Consider the following 20,419-nt stretch of genomic DNA (forward strand, 5'->3'; position numbering starts at 1 on the left):
AAATGCATGAAATGCATGTAAGTCGTTTCGGTGTGTGAATAATGGACTACAATATACTGTGCATATTAAGAAACTATTGTACAAATCTTGTTGAGAATTTTATCTTAGAGTTTTGTTACAGTTTTTGTTTTATATATTTTATTATGTGCCTAGAAGTTGTTAGAGTAAAAGTTTCAGCCTTGGCTTACCTTTTAAGCTTTAAGTAGCTTAGCATTTATCCCTTAATTGTCTTTGGAAAGACCTATTTTTGACTGTAAGAGAATTTGATCTTTGTCTTGGTCCGCTGAAATACTCTTGAGTAGCTACAAGAATAAGCTGTGGAAGTGTTAATGAGCGGTTTTATGTACTTGAGGTCATTGTGTGGTGTCTTTCTGGGAAGAGTGGAGAGGACATCCTCGACTAAATGGAGGATTCAGATGAGGGACCGAATGTAAAGTACCTTGCTTTTAAAATAATTGCTCGTGTCGTGCTGTTATTCATTTTTTTGTGTCTTTGAGTGCCATTTTATAGAGATAAATATTGCATGCTTATCCTCTTTTGTATATTCGTTTTGGTCCATGTAAATGTGGATGTTGTCTATTGTATATTGTTAATGTGAAATTAAGAGAATTTAAAGGTTTTTGTACATGCACATTTCTTGGGCTCTATTCCAAATATAATAATGGACATTGTGATATTTCAGGGAATTTGGGTAAGTGGCACCATGAGGAGGAAGTGATGTCACGGTTTGTTCCAGTTTGAGACTGTGAGTCTCGTTCTTCTGAATGTAGGTCTCGTTAGAAGTATGATCAGAGGTTTTGCACGAGTCCTGCCTCTCTCAGCCCGTTTCTTTCTGCAGGGAAGACTGGCAGCTGAAAATATAGCACAAACTGACATTCTTTTAAAGCGGTGGTTCCATGTTTTTTTTCTAGGCTTGGTTGTGTTTATGGGGTGCAGTATAACATGTCTTAATACTTCTTTTTTTAATGCTTTATTTTTCTTATATTTGACCTTTATTCCACACCGCTGTCTCCACTGTCCTTTGAACAGCTTGTCTGCTTCCTGCTTCTATGAAGCCCATCCCTCCGAAAAACACAATGGTCTTAGATTGGTTAGATGGCCAAATGTAGCTTCCTGTATTTTTATTGGCTGAAGTGAAACACCACGCCCCTTACCATTACAAAAGTCAAAAGTCACATCTGTGTTGACTAGCAAGGGTTTATGATGTCACCAACCTGGGAAGAAGCTCGTTGTAGTCCAAACCGGCCGTTTTTGTAGGCAATAAATTGGCATAACTTTAAAAGACAATATCTCCGTTTGCATTGAACTTTCAGCGCTGTAACTTTGCAGATACTGTTTATGCTCAAGCAGCAACATTACACACTAACTAAAGTGAAATCGCATGCAACCACCCGTTTAAGTTGTGCATTTGCTTTCTCAAACAAACAAGCCCATTCTGAAGTCATTTAATGTTAAAGATTTTCCTGTTATCCTAACTAATTCTATATCACCTGAAAAATGTATGAAGGATCCTGTGGTCTGTCCTGCATATGAACATTTGCCAATGGTTTTGTTGTGGTTGAGCGACTGTCGCTGTGCTGAGATTTCATACAGTGTGGTAGTACTGCTGTGATGTCACCAGGAGTCACAGAGGTCAACGAGGTGACGTGTGTGTGTGTGTGTGTGTGTGTGTGTGTGTGTGTGTGTGTGTGTGTGTGTGTGTGTGTGTGTCGGTGTACATTTTTTCATGGTCTATGGTCTAGAGCTGCTGGGGTGAAAGCAGGTGGGAGCCTGCGGGCGCTGTGGCCGAGTTCTGCACTCACACTTCCACGCTTAATGAGTCACTTCCCATTCACTTCCACAGGATTATTCACTGCCCCCACATTACACACATTAGTGCTGAATGTCATAGTGAAAGAATTATTTAAATTGTCAGCTTTTTGATTTTATTAATTTTTGTTTACATGTGTTTTTATATGTTTTATGTCCGTTTGTGTGTGTTTTGGATGTGCACTTTGAAGGGTCGTCATCCAGCCTCTGTGTTTAATCTCATTCTTTTGACTACATGCTGTACCCTGTGTCCCCATTATCATTCTCTCTCTCCATTCTCTCTCTCTCTCTCTCTCTCTCTCTCTCTCTCTCTCTCTCTCTCTCTCTCTCTCTCTCTCTCTCTCTCTCTCTCTCTCTGTCTCTCTGTCTCTCTGTCTCTGTCTCTGTCTCTGTCTCTGTCTCTGTCTTTTATGTATGCTGTGGCGAGTGGGTGGCACGTGTGGTGAGATCCAGTCTGGTGCAGTAAGTCCTCCAGCTGTTATGTCTTGACTATCATGCTGTGGCTATCTGCTTGAATTTGGACAGAGGAAACACTATTTGTTGCTCTTGTGGAACACTATTCCCACAATCATAGCAAACGTATAGAGATGGTCAAACACTTCGCCATAAAACCTCAGGTTGCTTGGCAGAAACTTCATCTGATTTATGATTATTTATGATATTTATGATATTGATATTTATGAACGTTTTTAATACTTGTTTTCAGCAAGAGTGACAGTAAAAACTTGTACATGTTACTATTTTTTTTATTTCAAATAAATGCTGTTCTTTTGAACTTTCTATTCATCAAAGAATCAAAAAATAAGTTTTCCACAAAAAAAAAAAAAAAAAATTAAGCAGCAACTGTTTTTGTAACATTTATAATCATCGCATTGGAATGACTTCTGTAGGATCATTTTCTAGTGACTGATCACATTTAAATTTTTCAGTTGGCCAAATTGGCTTTCTGTAAATTAAATATCAGTTTTGTTCTCTGTATTTAAGGCTCATCAAGAATTGTCCTCTTGATTATGATTGGCTAATTTCATTGCATCTCTTAGCTTATCACCTCATGCACACTTTTTATATAAGTGTTATTGGTGATGTCCACCACAATAAAGTTAAAAAAGAGTGTCTCAAAAAGTGCTCTTTTTCCAGTTGAATGTTATGTTTTAGGTAGAAAAACTACAGTATTTTTTTTAATAGTACATGTAGAAATGAAAATGTGATGCCTTATGTCATATCCCTTTAATTGTTAAACTGGGTGCAATCAATCATTCAGGTTCCATTACACCTAAAGCAAGATCAAATCAAGTCCAGATGAAACTTGTATTGGGCTGGACTAAAGACACAGAACTGTGTCCTCCTCTTGCTGTACTATTAGAGTTTAACTCCAGTGGAGTTGACGGGGCAGCACAAGCAATTTAATGAGACACCTGCGGTGGAGCTGGAGGCGGCTGCCTACCCCTGAGTGTGACCCCGCCGGTCTGACAGGAATAAATTACCTGTGAGTGTGTAGAGTAAGATTGCCAGCTTGTTTTATGCTGCTGGCCATTGTGCATTGCATATTTTAAGCATCACCACAGTCCTTGAAGTCACTTTCAGGGGGCTTCACACAAAATCTCCTGAAATACAGCTGCACAGGGGTGATGTACAGAGTTGACAAGTCTGCTTGTATGCGACTGTGCTTGATTTTGGGAAATGCACCTCGTGGGTTGCTTTAATGCCCATTTGAATGCATGAGAGAAAGTGTTTATCTGTTGTTCTGTGCATCCCTCAAGTAATGGCACAAGGTTGGCACCCTCTGCAGACCCTATCCCCCCAAAACCACGGGTCGCTTATTTTATAAAGAAATTATTGCGCACCAAATCAGAATTGGAATTATTTTTTAAAGAATCATGTGACACTTAAGGTTGGAGTAATGGCTTCTGAAAATTCAGCTTTGCCATCAAAGGAATAAATCGCATTTTAAATATATATCAAAATATAAACGAGTTTAAAGTAAGACCGCCCAAACTTTTGAAAGGTATTGCATCTCAGAAAGCTGACTGGCCTGTTATATGACATCTATAATGTGTTATAGCTTTACTGAGACGCCAGGATCTACTTTGGAGTTATATTCATCCCTGTGTACTTTTTGCTCAACCAGGTCAGGTTAAACAGATCCCTGTGGTGATCTTTAGTCCAGATGCTCTGGTTTCCTTTGAGTAACCGTTGATTCTGGCAGGAGGAGCATTGTAATTATAAATTTATTTTGCAGCTCTCACAACTGTAGCTGAAATGACTTGTCACTTGACACTGAAATTCTATTGGCTCCTCCAAACAAGGGAACTTTTATTTTGTTTAACGCTTAAGAGAAGTAACTTTTAATGTATACAATAAGAAATTGTCAGCCAATATAATCTACAGAGGATGAGGTTGGCAGGTTATGTATGTTTTAATTGTTTTAGACGTTTATAAATGTTGGTCCGTGTACACACTATATAGATGGATCTGGCCATTCAGTTTTGTGTGTTTTTTATACCATGAGTGTTATGTTAAAAAAAAAAAAAAAAAAAAAAAAAATATATATATATATATATATATATATATATATATATATATATATATATATATTATATATATATATATATATATATATATATATATATATATATATATATATATATATATATATATATATATATATATATATATATATATAATATGATCTGTCCAGCTTTTTTTTTTTTTACATAATTTCTGAGCATTGTGTGCTACTAAATCCATTAAAAAAAGTTCCTTACAAAAAGCATGAACTGAAATATGTAATTTATTTATTTATTTATTACAGCCATTATACTAAAATTAAAACTTAACTACATATAACATTCCAAAGGCACAAAATAACTAAAACTAAGTGCAATGAAAATGAAAACTGAAAATATATATAAAAAAATCTCTTTCAGAATGTTAACAAAACTATAGTAGTATCTCAGGCATAATAAAGTAACACTGTTACAGTGGATGCTAAATCGGGCTTATTATAAAGAGCTTTAAAACCAACAAGTGGTTCAGACAACACGCCAACTCCGTTATGAAAATGTGTAGATTTGCACATTCATTTTTGGAATGTCCGGTGCTTAGACAAATCCCTCAACTGCCAGCCTTGTCAGTAGCTCTGTCTGTCCTATGATTTGCTCTGAGTTATTGTGGTCCATGGCCTCTTAGTGTCACATGTCATAGTTGGGTGTGTTTTCCTGGGTCTAGCCCAATTTGGTGTTTATTTTTTTCCAGCTCTACAACTTTTTTTTTGTTTTGGCTGGAAAGAAACCATTAATCATCTCATGTCGATAAATTTTAAGTGTTTGATGTTTTATTGAATATGAGGGATTTGTTAATAACAAGGAAGATTCTTATATTTACTGATCTAAAGTAAGCAGATTTTGAATACCCGTTTGAGATTCAGAGAATATTTAATAAAGTGACTGTCCCCATTACTCCCTAGAATGGATGATGTTTTTGACAATTCAGCACTGGCCTGAAACTCTCCCACACACACCCTTGTTCATTGGGCCATCCTGCGTTGAGGGCTACATAATCATGTTTTAAGAAATTCTCATGGTCGGGCTAAAAACAAGACTGTGAGAATAATAAATGTAGTGCTGGATTTTGACAGTTTTATTCACTTTTATTTCTTCATTTTGGGACATCAGTTTTCTAATTCTTCTTTTCATTACAGTTTGAGGTCATCTCCGCACCACATTATAAGGGGATTCAGTATTTATTTTAGTCAACTGAAGCAACTCTATTTTAAGGAGTTTCCTGTCAGTTTCCCCTGGATTTGTACACTATGATTACAGGGCCATTACATTGTGGCCTCAGTGAAACCATACATGATGTTCAGCTGCATTTTAAGTTTTTTAGAATTTGAATATCTTTTATATAAAGTCAAGGGAGGGTAATGTAGTCATTTGGGTATTATTTTGTGATAATGCCCAGCTGACTATATAATTCTGCTTAATACACTGCTGCTACATAAATGCATGACCAGTTTTGTGGTGATGCATTACAAGTAACGTGCACGTTATAAATTTACACATTAATATTTGTTACTTAAAAAAAAAAAGCAATGCATGTTACATTTCATTTGAATTAATTTGCTTAAACCACTACATTCATTTTCTTGCTTATAATTACAGTGCATCTGGAAAGTTTTCACAGCGCTCCACTTCTTCCACAATTTGTAATGTTATAGCCTTTTCCAAAATTGATTAAGCTCACTATTTCCCTCAAAATTCTACAAATAATACCTGATAATGACAATGTGAAGGAAGTTTGTTTAAAATCTTTAAAAATGTATAAAAAATAATAATTACACATTCACACAATTACACAGCCTTTGCTCAATAGTTTGTTGACGCACCTTTGTCACCAATTACAGCCTTGAGTCATTTTGAGTATGATGCTACAAGCTTGGCACACCTATTTTTGGGTAGTTTCTCCCATTCTTCTCTGCAGGACCTCTCAAGCTGCATCAGGTTGGATGGGAGAGTTAGTGCACAGCCATTTTAAGATCTCTTTCAAAGATGTTCAATTGGGTTCAAGTCTGGGCTCTGGCTAGGCCACTCAAGAAGATTTCACTCCTTTGTTATCTTGGCTTTGTGCTTTGGATCGTTGTCCTGTTGGAAGATGAACCTTCGCCCCAGTCAGAGGTCCAGAACACTCTGGAGCAGGTTTTCATCAAGGATGTCTCTGTACATTGCTGCATTTTTATTTCCCTCAATCCTTGCTAGTTTCCCAGTTCCTGCTGCTGAAAGCATCCCCACTGCATGATGCTGCCACCACCATGGTTCATTGTTGGGATGAAATTGGCCAGGTGACGAGTGGTGCTTGATGCTTGCCATTCAGGCCAAAGTGTTCAGTCTTTGTTTCATCAGACCAAAGAAGTTCTTGGTCACCTTCCGAACTAAGGCCCTTCTCCCCTGAACGCTCAGTTTGCAAAAGTAACAACACATTATTTACAATAAAAAAAAGAGTTGTACAGTAGGTAATATAACCTGTAATACTGCATTAAACACTTGCAAAAAAGAACTACGGAGTAAAAAAGACGGTTTCAGCCAGGTGAAAGATGTAAGAGTAACAATGCATTACTTTCCATTTCACAAGTTCACACTTACATCCATTAAATAGAGTAAAGATTATGCATATTTGGTGTGCTGTCTGGGATGGCTCTGCTTGGAATTTTTGAGCGTGCTTCTCCTGAAATTTGTTTATAAAACATCAAAAAAAGTAACTAAGCAACATAGTAAGTTACACTTTTTCAGCAAGTAACAAGTATTTGAAACACATTACTTTTAAAAGTAACTTTTCATGACACATGGACATGACCCATTCATTTATTGTAATATATTGTAATACAGAACCTGTGTGGTGAAACAATATCAAACTAGCAAAGCTAGGACATCAGCTTCATTGGTCAATTATAATTTAGTGGCTGTACAGGAGCAGTGATCCTTGCAGCACATGTTTTATTCTGATTTCTTTCAATGTCAATCTCTGTGTTTGAAGCGAGTGTGCTTGTAGAATGGTGAGGTGTCTCTGCCTGCTGAGAGCTCTTAGCTGTGGGCTGGACTGATGGAGTGGTGTCAGCGTGATTTTGCTCAGTGTGGGCGGCAGGAAGGGCTGGAGGTGATGTGAAGGAGTCGTGAGTCAGCTTGAACCCTCATAGGGCACCACCTGTAAGCTATGCAATCCCTTCATATTTACAGACAGATAAACAAAGTGTAGTTTAAGAGGTAAAGGATATAAATCAACAATACAGTCTCCGGAGTCACACAAATCTTAAGAAAGAAGTTGGGACATTTCTTAAGATAAAGCTGTGGTCAACTAGACACTACTATTTTTTTGGGGCGGTTCTTGCAGCAATTCAAAATAACAACTTTAATTCAAAGGCCAAATTTTACTGTAATAATAATATGTCTGCACTCTATTTTCGACTAATTTGACATGAGTTCAGCACTTGATGTTTCAGTTATTTTTAATTTACTTAAAGTTTGTCTCAAAATGGAATTGTCTGTTGCAATCATTTGTCTATTTGCCTAGTTAGTCACATAACAAATAATCTGATAGATCATTTAATATTCACACACATTCTTAGTAGTGGTAATATACACGATATTGCCAAAACATGCACATCAACTTTAATGTGCAGTCAAGTCCCACACCAAACTCACTCATCCATGTCTTTATGGACCTTGCTTCATGCACTGGTGTGTAGTCATGTTGGAACAGGAAGGGGCAATCCCCAAACTGTTCACACAAAATTGGGAGCATTAAATTGTCCAAAATGTCTTATATGCTGAAAAGTTAAGAGTTCCTTTCACTAGAACTAATGGGCCAAACCCAACCCATGAAAAAAAAACACCATTACTCCTCCCTCCACCAAACTTTACACTTGGCACAATGCAGTCAGGCTAGTACCATTCTCCTGGCAACCACCATACCCAGATATCCATCAGATTGGAATGACGAATCACACTTCTCTGTCTGCCAGAGAACACGTGTAGAGTCCAGTGGCGACATGCTTTACAACACTTAATCAGATGCTTTGCACTGCACTTGGTGATGTAAGGTTTGGATACAGCTGCTCGGCCATGGAAACCCATTCTATGTATTTCTCTACACACTGTTCTTAAGCTAATCTGTAGGTCACACACAGTTTGGAGGTCTGTAGCTATTGAATCTGCAGAAACTTGTCGACTTCTGTGCAATGAGTGCCTCAGCATGCACTGACCCTGCTCTCCATTTTTTACGTGGCCTACCACTTTGTGGTGGCTGAGTTGTTGTTTTTCCCAATTGCTTCCACTTTGTTATAATACCACCAGAGGTGGACAGTAACTAAGTACATTTAATTGCGTACTGTACTTAAGAACACTTTGAGTATCTGTACTTTACTTCAGTATTATTTTTTTCTAGAAACTTATGACTTTTACTTCACTACATTTGAAAGATAAATGTTGTACTTTTTACTCCACTACATTCCTATCAAGGTCCTCAAAGTCGAAAGTCATTTCTGTAGCAGCTTTGAAAGTCAGTGGATGATTTTCTTCTTCTTTAAAAGGTGTTTGGGTTTTTGCAGAAAGCTTCACTCTTGAAGGGTTACATGAAGTTCAATTATTTCCCAGCATTTTTGGAACACTGATCAGTTTATAGCAAAATGGAAGAAGACGGATGTCAAAATGCCAACTTTGTCAAGTTTTTACATCAACAAAGTTGATTATGTCTTAAGTGAACGTAAACAGTTGGGAGAATATCAGAAGTGTATCAGTGTATTAGATCCGTGCATTCAGCCTTAAAGTGACAGCAGCTTTGGTAAGAGCGTGGTAACTTTTATACAAGTATTTAAATGAGTTTGTTATTCGTATGCTAGTATGTCGAATGGAGCATCACTGACTGGCTTAAACCATGATAGTGTGCATTTATACAACAATAATAAAATAATGCCTTGACATAAAGTTAATTTACTTTTGATACTTAAGTACTTTTGAAAACAAATAATGAAAATCTTTAAGAATTGGCAACCTTTATTCAAATTGTATTAAAATATGTAAGCATATTGGGTAATTTTATTTTTGATGAAGCAATGAAACATGCCAAATTGTGCTATTTTCATGATTTATCACAATTTTTTTATGGTCTATATTATTACAAAACATACAAAATATTATTAATATCTACAAAATATTATTCCTTCAATAATATTTTGAGTTTCTATTTATTTAACTAATTTCCTTCATTGTATCAACTAAAATGTTTAACTTCAATCAACTCAATTTTAAGGCAACCAGGTTACTTAGTTTTTAAAGTTTGACCAACAAAAACTTTTTACAGTGCAGGTGTCTTTTTACTGAACAACGCTTGAATTCACTGAGCTCCTAAGAGCGATTCATTCTTTCACAAATGTTTGTAGAAGCAGTCTGCATTAGATTTGTATACACCTGTGGCCATGGAAGTGATTGGAACACCTGAATTCAAAGATTTGGATGGTGTCCCAATACCTTTGACAATATAGTGTATATTATATGTACCTAGTGTTATGTTGTAATGCCTAAAGGGTTAATTCACGCAAAAATGACATTTATTTCATTAATTACTCACCCTCATGTCGTTGGACACCTGTAAGACCTTTGTTCATTTTCGGAACACAAATGAAGATATTTTTGTTGAAAGCTGATGGCTGAGAAAGTCTTCAGAAAGGCCTCCATTGGCATTCGGTACATTCCCACTCACAAGACCCATAAAGGCACTAAACACATCCATACAAAGTCTATCTCATTACAGTGGGTATACAATAATTTTACAATGCGACGAAAATAAGTTTTTGTGCACAAAAAAAATAAAATAATGACTTTTTCCGCCAAGTTATTGTGTAGGTCTCGGACGTGAACTCATGCGATAGCGGTACTCTTCCTCTTTCGGGTCATGTCTCTGAACGGCGGATCTGCATCATTTTCTCGCGCATGTGTCGAGTTCACGTCAATAACTTGGTGGATAAAGTTATTTTGATTTTTGTGCGCGCACTAACTATTTTCGTCGCATTGTAACATTATTGTATAGCCACTGTAGTGAGAAGGACTTTGTATTGATGTTTTTAGTGCCTTTATGGGTCCAACGACATGAGGGTGAATTTTTTTTTTCATTTTTAGGTGAACTAACCATTTAATGACAACAATTAATTTGAAACAACCAAATCAATGTACCTTTCGGGTAAAATCGTACCTTTGGGGATTTATGACAAGTTGCAGGTTATCCTAAGATATTTACAATGATTTTTATGATTTTTTAAAAAGAATATAAATGTGAACATTCTTAAATATATTTTTTGGGAAATATATATATATATATATATATATATATATATATATATATATATATATATATATATATATATATATATATATATATATATATATATATATATATATTTAGAAAATGAGAAAGAAAACCGTAAAGAAGAATGTTATTCTTACGAAGGTTTTGCGAATCTGACCCCCAAACCATTTTGAAATGTGTGAGATGTCTTATTCAAGTCTTTCATGTGAACACACAAATCTCACATTGTTTTTTCTGTGGTGAGTTATATTCTTAAAGTAATTTAACACTGCCCTCTACTGTATTTATTGGAACCAGGAACACAGGATGTGGTACATTTTACATTAACACACTTGCTCTGAATTTAAGAATGATGGTGTGCAGTGTTGCTGCTTGAACTGACTTGCGAATGGGAGTAGTGCCACACTACTTTTCAGTTTCCTTTTACTTTAGAGAAGTCACCTAAGAAATAGAACATTTTAGACCATTGATAAATTGTTTTTTTGTTCTTTGGAATTTCTTTGCAATAACTCCAAATGGTAATAATTCATTTTGAGATTTTCTTGTAATGTGAGAGTGGCGTGATTTTAGATTTTTTTACAATTATTAGTGAATGAGACCCAATGTGTCTAAACAAATCCAAACCAGTTTACACCATTAAAAAGCAAATACTTGTGTTTTGTTTATATCAACATACTATTTATTAAAACCAAATAACATCAAAATGCGTTTTTAATCGTAATAAAAGTAACAATAATGCAATTAAATAATTATTCCTCCTCCTCCACTCCTCCCTTTATTATACTATCATTGATTTATATAAAAACAATTTATAAAGTAACAATTATTATTACTATTACTATTATTGTTATTGTATTATTAAGGTTGTTGTTGCTACTTTTTGCCTGTGTTGGATTTGCATATTATTGATTCTTGTGCTTCATAATATTCACATTTTTGTAATATTCATATATTTTCATTATTTTCTCAAATGGGATTTTTTTGGAAGTGGAACTGTTTTTGCCATTTGCAGAATCCTTGAAGGTATCATAAATAAATATGGCACAGGTTAATTGTTTAAAGGTGTTTGTTAAAAAATTAAATTAATGAAAATAATTTGACCAGAATCATTGACATTTCTAGGGGAGAAACTAGTTCTTTATAGTCAAAATGATACTGTGCTTCACGTTTTGACCACAGAGGGGAGTTGCTCGTCTTCTTCCAGAAGTATAACTGAAGCTCTTTGTGCACTGTAGGAAATAAAGAGGCTTTTATATCAGTGATACCTCTAGAGCTGTCGCCATAGGTTACCAGGGCTATCCCAGAGAGCTCCCACGTGGCTGTGAAGGAGCAACAGTTCGTCTATGTGAGGCAGTGTGACAGATTGCAGAGAGAACCACGGCAGATCGGGGAGGGAGGGACCGGCCGTGTGGAAGAGTCAGTCATGCAGACAGGGCCTAAACATACTCTATACCTTGCTGTGGGCTGGAAATCAAAGTAGAGAGAGCATGAGAAACCAGATGCTTGCTGGACTGAATCATTTTTGTCACGAAAGACGAACCACTACTTCCACTAGGTATCAATCCAACGAATAGCTAGGTAACCACTAGGTATCACATCCATTTTCCTAAAAATGCTAAATTTTAAGTGTGATACCCCAGTGATGTTTCCAGTTAGATGGCCGCAGTTGAACCTGTGAGGTATTTCCCCAGTGAGGTATATCCCGTACCGGAGTGGTATCAGGCTTTAGTGCGGCTCAATAACTCTAAGCCTAACGAGCTGTCAGTCTTAATGATTTAATACTGAGAACACATCCCTGCAGCCAGTGTCAAATACCACTATAGTGTCATCAGAGTACCTATTTTTAACAGCTGTGTATATATGTGTGTATAATATATATAATAATAATTCTGGAGCTATTAAGTACAGAAGTGTAATTATTTGCCTAGTTGTAAACTTTGGGTTATCTACAGTCAAGGTTATCTACAGTCAAACATACACAGAACTTCAATCATCTCAGATGATTAGCCCAAACTTGCTTTCTTGAGTAATGATAAACACTTTCATGAGTAAGTTTAGGCAATCCAGAGTATGTCTGCAGTGCACACAAGTGTCACACGAGATTCTCATCCGAGTGACGAAACACCATGGAAACGGACTCTTAAGATAAAGTGCACCATACTACTCGGGGTGTCACGATTCTCCAAATCCTCGATTCGATTACATTTTTTATTGTAAGGTCACAATTCGATTCAATTCTCAATTTTTACTTTCATTTTTTTAAAGCATAGGTTGCCATGCCATTTTTAGACTTGACTTTTATGCAATATAATATCTGACCTTTGTTCGCAATGTACCACTAGTACATTGTCAAACAAAATAAAAAATATTAAAGATAATGTGACGACAATTTATATCTTCAGTCATTTGAAAACTTAAGCAAAAAAAACCAGCAATCTGTAGTCAAGCCAACTAAATATGTGCTGCTCGGACCTTCAATAACTTTCTCTTATATTATTGTACATGGAGGGAACCACCGTAGGTGTGAGATGCGTTCTACTTGGGATTTCATAGCGTGGTTCTAGCACACTAATTAAATGCCTAAATACACATTGACTTTTATTTTGAAATGCATGTGCCTGACTATTGCAGTTACAGGATGCTCCTTCAAGTTTAGATGAGGGAGATAAAATACGCATTGTTACAACCGTCTAAAACCAAACGTATAACTATATAAACAGTGTAAAGTAAATATTGTCATTATTCATCAGCATTAGTTCATAAACAATTGCCTGGCATAAATATGAGCTATTCATTGATTGAGGCACTATTCATTGGATTGAGTCATCTGAAGTGCTGTATGGAGATGCGTGAGCCTGAAGGACGAGCGTTTCCCCCCTGTGTTTTCCTGTTGAAAATGTCCTGTTGCAAAATTAAAAAATATTTTCAGATCAACGATGTGTGAAATTAGAATTAGGACGGACAGACGGACGGATGGACGGATAGATAGATAGACCCACTAGAGCCTCATAAATAAGGCACCTTTAAAGTTACCTGGGTACATAACCTGCTTTCTGGAATACCCACTTGTCCTTGTAAGTTCATTTAAATGTACTGCTTTGAAGAGTTGGTTTCTTCACATCTAGCTGCTTGCTGAGCTGCAGTCTTTTTTTATGTAGTTAACAGATGGTCTACCCTTGAGGTTAATAATGAGTCTGTTGAGTTGGTACAAATGTTCTTCATGGTCCAATTTTCTTGTGTCTTTATGCTTTATTTTATTTCTGCTGATACATTTTTCCCAATGCATCTTACACATGCAAATTGTTATTATAGTATTACTGAGATATTAGTTTTTAATTAATATTTTGAATTAGTCTAACTTTATATCTTCCATTTTAATTTTACAGCTTTTGTCATTTTGTTGTGTTTTTGTCATTATTATTATTTTTAAATATGTCTTTATATTTTTAATACATTTTTATTTCAGTTTTAGTGTTTGTTATTTGAGTTACATAAAGTGAAACCAAATTTAAAAGGAGACGTTGCTTTGGCAACAAGTTGAAACAAAATAAGCTGAAATAAAATATTTATTATACTCGTTTAGGTACATTAATTTATTAATTAAATACATTTTCATTTATACATTTACTTTTTTCAAATTGTTTTTTAACAATACATGTTTAGTTTACAGAGACACTGTACAAATTGTGAATAAAAAAGAATGCAATAATTTACAAATCTCAAACTTGTATTTTATTCACATTAGAATATAGATAACATATCAAATGTTAAAAGTGAGTGATTTTGAAATGTAATGCCAAATATTGGCTCATTTAGGATTTAATGAGAGCTACACATTCAAAAAAAGTTGGTACAGATACTTAGAAGGACCAATTTACAACCTGAGACGTTAAACTGAGGTCCTCACTCTCTGTGGTCATTTAAAAATCCCAGGATGTCCTTCGATAAAGAGTAGGGGTGTAACCCCGGCATCCTGCATGGTCAAATTTGCCCACTGGCCGCTGTCCATCATGGCCTCCTAATAATCCCCCTCTCCTGATTGGCTTCGTCACTCAGTCTCCTCTCTACCAATCAGCTTGTGTGTGTGTGTGTGTGTGTGTGTGTGTGTGTGTGGTGGGTGTTCTGGCGCAATATGGGTGCCGTCGCATCATCCAGGTGGATGCTGCACATTGGTGGTGGTTGAGGAGATTCCCCCCTTCTATATGTAAAGCGCTTTGAGTACCCAGAAAAGCACTATATAAATGTAACTTATTATTATTATTATTATTATTATTATTATTAATTGGCAACAGGATTGGGTAAAATCCTCTCTCTCTCAGAACTCAAGATGGGCAGAGGGTCACTAATTCCCCCAATGCTGTGGTGAAAAATTTTGGAACAATATCAAAAAGGAGTTTCTCTGAGAAAAATTGCAACAACAAAAAAATGGTTTTCATCATCTACAGTGCATAATATCATCCAAAGATTCAGAGAATCTGTAACAATCCCTGTGTGTAAGGGTCAAGGCCAGAAAACCATACTGTGTGGCCTTTAAAACAAGGCCTGTGATCTTCAGGGCCCTTAGATGGCACCGCATCACATACAGGAATGCTACTGTAATGGAAACCACAATGGGCTCAGGTCAGGAATACTTCCAGAAAACATTGTCGGTGAACACAATCCACCGTGCCATTCGACGTTGATGGCTAAGAACTCTTTAGTTAAAAAAAGGAGCCATATCTTACCATGATCCAGAAGTGCAGGCATTTTCTCTGGGCCAAGGCTCATTTAAAACGGACTCTGGCAAAGTGGAAAACTGTTCTGTGGTCAGACGAATCAAAAATTGAAGTTCTTTTTGGAAAACTGGGATGTCGTGTCATCCCGACTAAACAGGACAAGGACAACCCAAGTTGTTATCAGCGCTCAGAAGCCTGCATCTCTTATAGTATGGGGTTGCATGAGTGGTGTAAAGGCACCATCAATGCTGAAAGGTATGTCCAAGTTCTAGAGCAACATATGCTCCCGTTCAGACGTCATCTCTTTCAGGGGAGACCTTGCATTTTCCAACATGGCAATGCCAGACCACATACTGCATCAATTTCAACAACATGGCTGCGTAGAAGGATCCGGGCACTGAAATGGCCTGCCTGCATTCCAGATCTTTCACCCATAGAACATTTGTCGCATCATAAAGAGGAAGATGCGACAAAAAAGACTTAAGACAGTTGAGCAACTAGAAGTCTGTATTAGACAAGTATGGGACAACGTTTATATTCCTAAACTTGAGCAACTTGTCTCCTCAGTCCCCAGATGTTTACAGACTGTTATAAAAAGAAGAGGGGATGCCACACAGTGGTAAACATGGCCTTGTCCCAACTTTTTTGAGATGCGTTGATGCCATGACATTTAAAATCAACTTAAAATGATACATTTGTCATCTATGATGTATTCTGAATAAAACATTGAAATTTGAAACTTCCACATCATTGCATTCTGTTTTTATGCAAAATTTGTACAGTGTCCCAACTATTTTGGTATTAGTTTAAAAAAGTATTACTAAATGCATGTGATGCCATTAATTTACATTATTAAATACTGGCAAAGTATTGCTAATTTAATTTAAATCAAATAAATGATTCACAAATCTTACATACAGATGTTTATTGTTAAATATTACCAGTCTTTGTGTATCCATTCCAACAAACACAAAATCCACCGTGCTTTTGTGTTTAAGACGACGTGTAAACTTTCAATAAGTCTTAAGACCCTGAGTTCTGTTCCATTCCGTTCCGTTGCGCTCCATTTAGGTATTTTTGAATGCAAGAAGTATTTTATGTAAATGTCCTCTAAGAGTTTTCTCAGGTGAACTCAAAACCAGCCTAATTGAACAGAGACTCCACGGAATTGATTAATCAACGTGTCATTCTGGATAACCTATGACTTTTGAAAAATATGTAATTTTGCACATTCCTACTCTATATCTCTTAAATATTTACATGCTCCTTGACCAGCTTAATGCCATATATATTATTTATAAGTACTGTTGGATTAAAAATCTCTGTCTTCTGTTTCATTAATGTCAAAGCTGTAATGAATTGGATTGTTTCAGACTGGTTTCATCACTTCAGCTCCTCCAGACATTCTCTGTCAGGATATGATGGAGAAGATAAATGGCCCCTGTCACCTGTATCCCTTACCAAAGAAAAGTACTTAAGTCACACCGGGTATTAGATAGAAATACCATGGAAATGTAGAATTGCAATATTCGTTTACCATGGTATTTAGATGGTACATCTAATTATGATATTATGATTCTTCAGATTCAGAATGAGCTGTGCTTTCTCTGTCTGATGCTAACATCTGACCACTGTGTGTCATCAGAACACTTTAGTCCTGTGAGTGCAGATGCTCCATATTTTACAGCTCATCGGAAGGTTCACACACACAGACTTAAATACCATGTGTAATTTGCTACTGTATCAACTAAACCAAACCAAAATAAATACATGATTAAGAATGAACTCCTCCTATAATTAAACGTAATCCTACTAATTACTGTTTAGCGAAAGCGGGTCATGTTGGCAATAACATTTTATTCCTACACAATAAAGAATGATTTTTGTAAAGTTGTAAATAAAACAAATATTATTGGAATATATTGCACAAGAAAATACTATTTAAAATTTCACATTGATTTCAGTGTTACTTGCCATTTATTTTTTAAAATAATTTCATAGTAACTCTTATTTAAATAAATGCATATTAATGTATTACATAAAAACATATTTATTATATATTATAACATCATAGACTGATTATAATGATAGACACTTAAGACTTGTAAAATGTCGCCTTCCCCTTCAGATAATCTCAGATTTTCTGAGCTATGGGACCATATACCATATGGTATATTACCATATCTGTCATAACCTTGATAACTTTTGTAGTTTTTAACTTTTCCCACCATGTCATCACATAGGCTTTTCTCTGTGTGGCATCCAGGTTCTAAAAGACAAATTTCAGCAGAAATTAATGTTGGAACAAAGACTCACCTGGCCAATGAGAGACGAGATTCTCTCCGCTTCATGGACGTGGTTCTCTGCACACACCGTTTCAGTCTTACTGGTATCTGATTCTTTGATGGTATCATGGGAATTCAGCAGTCTGCCATCTAGATATTCTCTGAGAGCTTCTGCAAAGCAGTCAAATGATTAGCATCAGCCTGCGTACACAATTTATTAGGGGAGAAGTCCTCATTGTTCTCACAGAAACTGCTGAGCACACAGCAATACACAAACTTTTGCTTGAAGAAATGCTTCAACACCAAGCCAAGTTTATGGATGTACGTACACATCGTCCTTGAAACTCTCAGCAGGAGGGATTGATTTAGAAGTTAATAATAAGCTTCAGCTTTGGATGAATAATTTTTTCTGGATCGAAACTCCCCCAAAAGTCATTGTATATATCACCAATGTCACGCTGCCAGATTAAATCACTTTGTTGAAGATAGGATTGGAAGATGGATGGTGTTCTGTTCCTAATGCGTAAAAAAGATATTTTTTATTATAGAAGAGCTATGGCTTTTAATGTTTTGGCCAATAACAAGCAATGACCTTTCACTATGTGGCCTTGTATGATCATTATTCACTTTAGCGATATTTATATTTAGTGTCAACCCAAAATTTATTCAGATACCTTCAACATTTTCTTACATTATACACAGTTTATTCACTATAGTTTAGAAAATGGTAATACAATATAACAAGAACTCAATGAACAAATTCATCTTGATAATGCCAGATAACTTTGATAGAAAGAGTTATTTAATGGATTACAATCGACCAATCAGCTGTCAGCTGTTAAATTGAATTGCGCAATTAGATAATACCAGTCTGGTAGGCCAACCAATTGCCCCACAATGCTTCATTTTGTTCAGTCTGTGGTGTGAAATGTTGCATTAGCAATTAAAGAAAAAACACTTAAGCAAAAACATGGTCAGGTCGAAGTGTCTGATAATTTTGGTTCCAAATTATCATACATTTTTCTGGTAGTCTACTGTATGAAGATTTTTTGGGAATATGTCGTAGTTTACTTTTATTTTGCTATCCTTACTTACATCAATAAACTAGTGTCCTGCACCCACTAGTAAAAAAATATATCTTATATATATCTCGTTTGAATGATTTTTTTATTTGATTGTATATTAGACAATAAATAAAATAAAATATTGTCTAATAATTATTAGTTATGAATACATACACATACATGCATCCATGCATCCATGCATGCATACTACTACTACAATTGTACTACTACATGAAGAGAGGTTGATTTAACTGATTTTCCTCCAGTAACCAAATGAAGCTGCCATGTCCTGCAACGGATGCAGATTTTGTTTATCATAGTGAGGTTATGTGTGTGTTTGTGCTGTAGTAGTTTGGGATGGGATCTGCATGCCTCTCTGCACTCTGATGATGTAACTGTTCAAATGATGTAGTGTGGCATGGGGGCAGGAGGGAGGAGGGGCAGAGGAGAAACAATCACACTCCGATTTATTACAGACTGGTATACCAATGCTTCATGATTTACCTGAAAATGTCACCTGAACTGCTGAAATTAAGCTTTAATGGTCTCTATAAAACCATTGAACATTAATTTTTATAGATTTTTTTCTTCTCCCGATTCTGTTTTGCCTTTAGTGGTTTCGTCAGTTTAATGCATATAATCAGAATAAAAATTGTCTATTTGAAGTTAATTTATAGTTTTAAGTAGGATTGCACGATTAATTGAAATAAAACCGAAATCGCATTATGGCTTAGTGTGATTTTATCCAATCCCAAAATAAAAACTTGAAATGAAATGATTTTAATAATAATAATATAATTATTGTTATTATGTTGTGCTTGAAATTTTTTATCAGAATCAGTGTCCTTAGTTATTCTTTGGTCATGTCTCAATACATTCAATACAAAATATTTTCTCAATTCACAAGTACATTTTGGACCCTGCTCTCATTGTTAGAACTTTGTTAACTCAAGAAAACAGTTGGTTTGCGTTATTTATCTGATATGGGAAAGCATGAATTGTCTTTGCGTATGATGGAACTACTGTCAAATGTTTCAGATCATTTGAGTTTTTAACTGACATATTCCTCTTTGAGATCAGATTTCCAGAGGTCATACTAGTTGCCTCTTGATTTAGTATCTTTCCTTCTCTTTTGTCCTTGTGATTGTAAATTTGTTGAGAGTGCATTATATTTGTCCCCCCCCTTTTCACCTCCGAATGGTCCGGATCATTTCTCCCCGTCTGCGTGCTGCAACCTTCGGCTCAAACTCTTCAGTTTCTCTCTAGTGAACTGTGTAATAAGCTCAATGCTATTGCTCACCCCTCCCCCTCCAGTCTGCTTACCTCTCTTCTCTCTCTCGCGCGCGCTGCTCTGTGTGTCTTGTTTGGATAGTTGAGTGTGAGACCGTCCGAACCTGCTCCTCTTTCCTTCGAGTCATGGCAGCAGTTCCTCTGCATTAGGTGGAAGCGCAGCAGCGCTGATGGATCGCGGAGAGTCCCTCGCGTTGTGACACGAGACCCCGCGCACTCCGCTGCCCTCTAACCCTCCTCCTGCTCCTCCTCTTTCTCCCACCGCAACACCCCCCGGTCACGGCAGGCAGCATGGCTTCTCCAGAGCTTTCACAAGTAAAGCTCTCTTCAGGAGCGCTTTAATCTGTCGGGCCGATTGAGTCAAGTCAAGCGAAGAGATAGGACGTAGCGGTGGACTCAACTG

At 36.3% G+C, this 20,419-nt stretch overlaps 1 protein-coding gene and 1 long non-coding RNA gene across 12 annotated transcripts in view; one reads left to right on the forward strand and one right to left on the reverse strand.

Moving 5' to 3' along the window:
* Positions 1-20,419, forward strand: part of dlg1a (discs large MAGUK scaffold protein 1a) — a 167,489-nt gene that overhangs the window by 24,417 nt on the left and 122,653 nt on the right. The gene's annotated exons all lie outside the window — the stretch shown is intronic.
* On the reverse strand, positions 4,768-20,184 carry LOC137094262 (uncharacterized). Its single transcript, XR_010908626.1, has 3 exons — positions 20,050-20,184; positions 17,694-17,833; positions 4,768-7,524 (listed from the first exon to the last, which is right to left on the reverse strand). It is a non-coding gene; the product is annotated as an uncharacterized lncRNA (long non-coding RNA).

This window comes from Pseudorasbora parva, chromosome 12, assembly GCF_024679245.1.
Source record: "Pseudorasbora parva isolate DD20220531a chromosome 12, ASM2467924v1, whole genome shotgun sequence".
NCBI classification, from domain to species: Eukaryota; Metazoa; Chordata; class Actinopteri; order Cypriniformes; family Gobionidae; genus Pseudorasbora; species Pseudorasbora parva.